Source organism: Rhineura floridana, chromosome 5, assembly GCF_030035675.1.
Source record: "Rhineura floridana isolate rRhiFlo1 chromosome 5, rRhiFlo1.hap2, whole genome shotgun sequence".
Classification (NCBI taxonomy): Eukaryota; Metazoa; Chordata; class Lepidosauria; order Squamata; family Rhineuridae; genus Rhineura; species Rhineura floridana.
This window is the reverse complement of record NC_084484.1, coordinates 28,831,533-28,838,633: the sequence shown is the minus strand read 5'-3', so window position 1 is coordinate 28,838,633 and position 7,101 is coordinate 28,831,533. Positions and strand designations below refer to the sequence as shown.

The following is a 7,101-nucleotide window of genomic DNA, read 5'->3' as shown; positions in this document are numbered from 1 at the left end:
AGTCAAATCTCCGGTAAAAGGGGTTGAGGTCCACTCAGCCTTCCATCCATCTGTGGTCGGTAAAATGAGTACCCGGCATATGCTGGGGGGTAAAGAAAGGCCGGGGAAGGAACTGGCAATCCCACCCCATATATACGGTCTGCCTAGTAAACGTCGCAAGACATCACCCTAAGAGTCGGAAACAACTCACACTATAAGTGCAGGGACACCTTTATATTTACCTTCCTCTGAGAGGCAGTGACTGGCCCAAGGTCACCCAGTGAGCTCCATGACTGTGTGGGGATTCGAACCCTGGTCTCCCAGGTTGTAGTGCACCCCCTTAACCACTATACCACACTGGCTCTTCTCTTCTCTAGTAGTGAGGCATTTATCACCTCCTGGATGCAGCCAGTCAACCTTTTCTGCTAGGTATTATAAACCAAGAAGGGCAAGGGCCAAACAGATATGTGGCAGCTGGTACTCCTTCAAGCGTTTTGCACATGTCCTGAGGCTGCAGCTGAAATGCATCCCATAGAACATGACTAGACAGTGCTCTGGAGTGAACACATCCCTTGACTAATCTGCAGAGACTGAGGCCCAAGTCAAAACCATTTTTATCCTCAAAGAAGGTGTTAAGCAAACATGTCACAGTGTGCCTCCAAGGATTCCTTCCTATCACACTTCCTAGTGGTTTGGATGGAAGGCCGCAAACCACTAAGAAAAGCACCCCATTGACACAATGGCAGTAAAGTATCACTGTCTTCACCACCACTTTGCAGACAAGATAATGTGCTCATCCTTGCATTCATTTAGGTGCACATCAAAGTTTCCCACTTCCCTGGGAAGAGGGACTAATTGTTAAACCACTCTGAGAACTGTACCTCTGTGAGGGCTCACAACCCTTAACAAACTACATTTCCCAGTATTCTTTGGAAGAAGCCATGATTGTATAAAACTGCTTAGTGCAGATGGGTCCTATTATGGCAAGCAGTCTCTGTGGATCAGAAACTGCTGGCAGTGCTAGCATAGACATGGGCAGTCTGAGACTGGGTGCATGACTGATGGCGGTGCACAGCCGTGGCAACATGCAGCAGGACAGGGGGTCCAGATTGGTGCTGGGTAGCATCCCTTTGTCAGTCCATGTCGAGGGGCCAGTGAAGTCTGGTGCTGGTTTTCCTTCTTGGTAGATGTTTTTCGTCTTCAAAAAGCCCTTTTCAAAGAGAGTTCCACAAACAAGGCAAGCCCACAAGCACAATAACCGTTCAATGAATTAGGCAATTCAGCAGGCACCTATATTGGAGGAAAATAGCTTCCATGTGTAGAACATTTTGCTTCTGGGTTTTTGTTTTTTAATGCAATGGTATTTTAATGACTGGCAGCTTTTGACAGAAGTTACCAGCGTGGGAATTCATACTGCCAAATCACATGTTAGATTCCCAGGTACATATTTATACGTGACCAAGCCTTAAATGAAATAAATCACATGCTTCCTAGGAGTGTTTGTGGTATCAGTATGGAAAACTACATCTTGTGTTGTCAGGAAGCACAAGAACACTGCTCTCCACAAGTATTCGCATTCACTAACATATTTCCGCTCATGGAACAATGGCAGCATTGACTGCCTAAAATAAATATTAAGAATAGTTGCTGAACAAAACAAGCTTCTTTCTGTAAGCTTCGAGGCTTCCCTGAATGATATAACCATAAGTTTATTGTATCATAGAAGACTTGACCTGAAAGCTACGTGATGTTCATTTGGGCAAATCTACCTAAATGACCTGTAGGAAGGGCGAGAAATCAGTGGCAATACAAGGGTGCATTTCTGTGGTTGCATGTATTTATTATTACTATTATTATTATTTCATTTTATTAGTTGCCACATAAGGAGTCTCCAAGTGATTTACAAAAAGCATAACATTAAATCAGAAAAATAAAAGCCACACAATAATGCATAAAACAGGCATATCATCAATAGCATGTCAAAAACATATAATCAATAAACAGCAAAATCATTGCAAACCCAAGTATTTACTTGGTGCCAAAAAGATATTAATGATGGTTTCAGACAGACCTCATTGGGAAGAGCATTCCAAAAGTAGGGGGGGCACAACTGAAAAGGCCCTGGTTGACACTCTCCAAAAGTTCATCAGAGGGGGCTTGCAGAGGATGGCCTCAGCTGAAGACCAAAAGGTCAAAGTAGGATCATATCAGGAGGAGCACCCTGGAAGATATTGGGGTCCTGAGCTGTATAGAGCTTTATAGGTCAAAACCAACACTGTATGTATGCCACCAAGAATCTGTGGGAAGCGATTAGAAGGTAATATCAAAACAGCCACACAATATGCAAGAAAGGTGATACAGAATCATAATCAACAGCAAATTTGATCCTGCCAGGCAGTAGTGCACCTAGGGGTCACCACCCCTGTGGACATTGTGCCTTTTGTAGGCTCACTTGTAAAATGACGGAGTTTATCAACCCTGTCAATCAAAAAAAGTACACTTTGAACCATTTCTCAACATGTAATACTGCCAGAGTCATTTATGTAATTCAGTGTGGATGTTTGAAATTGTATGTTGGACAGGCCTCTAGAATTGTTTAAAAACGCATAAGAGAACACCTCAGCAATATAAGGAACCAGAGGGCTGGAGCCCCCTTAGTGGATCATTTCAACAGTTGCCATTATTCTATTGCCAAGCTTAAGTTTTGGGTTTTAGAGAAAGTATGCGGGGAAAACATTGACATTTTACTTAGGAGAGAGATATCATGGATATTGAATTTGAAAACAATGACCCCTAATGGTTTAAATGAGGAATCTGAGCCCCTTCATCTATTATGAAATCCAGATAATATCCATGGTCCCTTACTTGCTTTCCACTCTCAGGTGTTTGTTATTTAACAATAAGAAGAACGTTTAAGTGATTTCACCTACATCTCATTTCTGGTTGCTTGTATATATACGCATGCCCATGTCCTGTTCTTTGAGGCGTTTATACTGTTATATTGTTGTAAGTGGTCTGCTCATTTGAATTTCTCGCCAGCCTATAATGTAAGTTTCAGATTGATTTATAGATTTCATATGTATGATTTTACATGTTCATGTAATTTGTCCTTGCTGTTTCATTTATTTATAGCCCCTGACGAAGGCCTGAAAATCAACAGGCTGAAACGCGTTGGGTTTTTACAAACAATAAATTCCTACTTTTCTAGCATCTTGGTTTCTGCCCTTCTTTTTTACAGAATCATAATCAACAGCAAATTTGATCTAGTGGAAAATTGCCTTCTAGTTCTAAGTATGGACCTTTCCCAAAGATTCCAGCTCTTTGGCTATCTCCTCTCTAATTGTGGTCATCTCACTGTGGGTACGGGACTCAGGACTTCCAATGACTACCACTGCACTCAGACTCGGGCTCAGAACTCAGTATTGTAAAAGCTTGGGGGGGGGGGGAAGAGAGAATTTTTTTAAAAAATTGTTCCTCAAATGCATTTTATACAAGAGTTTTTTTGGGGGGGTTGTTGCTGATGCTTTCAACAATTATAAGCACCATAGGCTTACCTGAACTACAAACGGGAGACGTAGCCTTGCTGTGTAGCCTGGAAGGCTTGTTGCTGGTATCAGCTATGACTGGAAAGCAGACATTAGGTATCTGCATGTAAAAATCATGAGGATCCTTAAAGATTCATGTGGTTCAGTTCTAATTACAGCTCACATTGCCACATGAATGTGGTTAGTTGATTCGAGTCATCCACCTGACCAGGGTTTGAATCCCCACATAGCCATGAAGCTCACTGGGTGACCGTGGGCCAGTCACTGCCTCTCAGCCTCGTGAAAACCCTATTCATAGGGTCGCCATAAGTCGGAATTGACTTGAAGGCAGTACATTTACATTAGATACTAGAAACTGCAACAAAAGAACTTGAAACCAAGCAGTTGAAACCGTGAGGATTTGTGTAGACTCCCCACACTTCCTTTCTTTCTCTTTAGTTTTTCTGTTGCCTTCACCCCACCTGCCTCTTAAAGGGTCCTTCCAGACAAGTGTGTTTTGTGGGTTTGGTGCTTCTCATGCATGCACATTTTTCACTGTCGACATGAAACGCCAGTCCACATTCCCCCTCCCCCCACATTTAATCTGGATTCACATTTTCTGAGGAAAATCCAATAATTTTTTTTAAAAAACCCTATTGCGATATCTGAAGTCCCTGTCTCAAAGCAGCTAGTTAAACCCTCTTATTCTTTTTCAAAGGTCAAAGGGAGCTCTACAAGTCTTGCTTTTTCGAGGCAGCTATAGGAAAATTTTCAGCATTGTCCATCTGTGTTTGTGTGATCATATACTCCTACGGGAAACAGTAACTATCATGCTTCAATAACCCTCTACTGAAACAGATATTTTAATTTAAAGGCAGTAGTACAAGGGGGAAAAGTTCCACGTATGGAAAATGTCACCTGCCGAAACTCGGGACTGAACCAAGGACCTTTAGATCTTCAGTCTAATGCTCTCCCAACTGAGCTATTTTGGCATCTGATTTGTCATGTTTGAAAACAGAATAGAAAAAAAGACGTCTGGATGACTTCCCCTATAGTGCCTGCTCCATAGATTTCCATTTGAAAAAATACGTTGTACAGCTTGACATTCGTTTTATCTAGAGCAGCCTGTGAACTAATTATCTGCAGATTCTACAAATATTTCATTAAATGGCAGTGGGCATGAGAAGCACCTCAAATGAACAGGGCAATCTCTGCTTAAGAAAAATGCTTTTTTAAAAAAATGAATAGTTTATTTTAACAGGGTTGATTATTTCTTCAGACGTTATTGCACATGTCCTTAAAATTACAGATTCCTTAATATAGAATAATAATTGCTACAGGCACCTCTGACAATGTTGGCACCCCCAAGCGCAAAGAAGAGCTTTGTGCACATTAAACATAATCATTTAACAATATTGTAATAGTAAAGTATCACTATTAATTTTAACAGTGGCATGACTTTACAGACAGCAGAGAATAAAACACAAGACAAAGTTTTCTGGGAGTCGAAAAAGGATGGGGGGAAACCCACTAGCTGGCACGTATCAAGATAAAATAATTTGATACTGCAACATTGAACGGGATGATCTTTCATCTCTCTCTAGTTAATAGAATAATAGCACTATAACATGCAGGGTTTTGACACTGAGGTTTGCTCGGAGATATACTTACATAGCTATTAAGTTAGAAATGGTTTGCAGCCAATGAGACAAGTGTGGGAGGAGCATAAAAATATTCCCTGCCCCGTTCCACAAATTGTCTCTTGGGAAAGAGGGTGGAAGTGAGACAACCTACATGTCTAGGAAATAAGCCTCCTGCTTTTATATCTGGCCCCTCCCAATGCCCCCTACCCATGTTTACTTTGAAGACCCATTGACTTCACTTGCAATATTTTAGGGCTGCTTTTTATTTGATTGAAGACACCACAATACCTCCTTTGTGGAGTATCTCCTAAACTAAGCCCCCCCCCCCATTCATTTTATTGTGCATTCCTGATTACGCGTGTTCCTGATGCTATCGGGGTGAATGCTGGTGATTCTTTCAATACTGTTTATTTTATTTTTTTATTTCATTTATACCCAGCCTTTCTTTTCATGGCAGAAACACCCAAGGCGGCTTACATATGGTTCCCAGGCAGTCTCCCATCCAGGCACTGTCCAGACCTGATTCTGCTTAGCTTCAGCAGGGAGCTGGCCTTATGTGCCTTCAGACCATATGCCAACAAACGTTTTGGAACGCTTGTGATGTTCCTGCTTATAGTGTAAATATGGTAAGTGCTGTTTATATAGAAGACATATGGTAAGTGGAGTGAAAGAGGAGGGGGGAGTACATGAGCAGTAGAATGCTGGATGATTGGCTGAGCGTTTGAGTGGCTGGGAGTATAAATGGAAGAATGACAGTTGAATCTGGGTGGATGTTAGTAGGGTGGAGAAGAAGGTGTTTGGTGGATGGATGTTAGTAGGGTGGAGAAGAAGGTGTTTGGTGGTGGATGTTGGGAGTGTGGAGAAAGAGGTGTTTGAGGGTAGATGTTGGGAGTGTGGAGAAAGAGGTGTTTGAGGGTGGAGGTCAGGAGTGTGGAGAAAGAGGAAGTTGGAGTTCTGATTAATAATAAGTCAAGTACAAAACAGGAATAGATGAAACCATACGCTTGTGAAACATTCTAAAACTAATCTTGTTATTTCTGATATTTAATAAATACTTATTTGGTTTACCAAAGGCCTGATCCTTGGCTGGGGGATATACATACCAGAAGGGAGGGCAAGGTAATTACCAAGGCTGAACAGAAACAGTATCTAATGGTGGCAGCGGTGAAGGGAGGATTAATAACAATTCAAGTATCCAGAGCAACCCAGAGTTGTATGCGTTATCTATAAAGATACAAGGGGGTTGGGAACAGCATAAGCACGCAGTCACAAAAGTAACCAGCTAGAGAGAGACTCAGGCAAAGTCTCTGGAAGTATTGGTTATAGGACGTGACTGGTGGTGCTGCCTAGCAGGGGGATCTAGTGAGATCTGTGCTAGAGCGGAGTGAGAAACCATATAAAGGACGGTCCGGACTGGTGGTGTCCCTGGTGGTGCCTAGTGAAAGGCAGTAGCCACAAGCAGGTGGGAACCTGACAGGGAGAACCAGGGAAGGGCGTCACAACGGTCATACTTCATTTCTAGTCAGTGCATATCCTGTAACTTCCTGTTGAACTCTCTTCCCCCCCGTATTTTTATACCACAAATGTTCTGGCTTATTTTTGTCCCACTTTTGTTGCACTGTACCTCCTCCAGAAAAGAGTGTCCACAGAAGTGTTTTTTTGGGGGGCAAGGCCTATGAACTGTTACTACAGGGCATTGGCAACCCATTCCCACCATTACATTTAGAACTCGAGGGGAGGCACCCTCTTTGCCAAAAACCTGGCCTCCAGACACAATGTGGTAGCATCAGGGAGGCACTGCAGAACAAATCTACCACTAACGTACTATTATTGTGTCAAGAACATGTTGCAGAAAACACCCACAATAAAACACCAGTCTAGAAGGAGCCTAAGGCTAGGCTTTCCAATTTCTAGTAGCTTTCTGGGCCTTGCCTCCCCTCAAAGAATGCAGGGAG

General features: G+C 42.4%; 1 non-coding gene across 1 annotated transcript; it reads right to left on the bottom strand.

Moving 5' to 3' along the window:
* Positions 1 to 4,422: 4,422 nt before the first annotated feature.
* On the bottom strand, positions 4,423 to 4,495 carry TRNAF-GAA (transfer RNA phenylalanine (anticodon GAA)). The gene has a single exon. It is a non-coding gene; the product is annotated as a tRNA-Phe (tRNA).
* Positions 4,496 to 7,101: the final 2,606 nt, after the last annotated feature.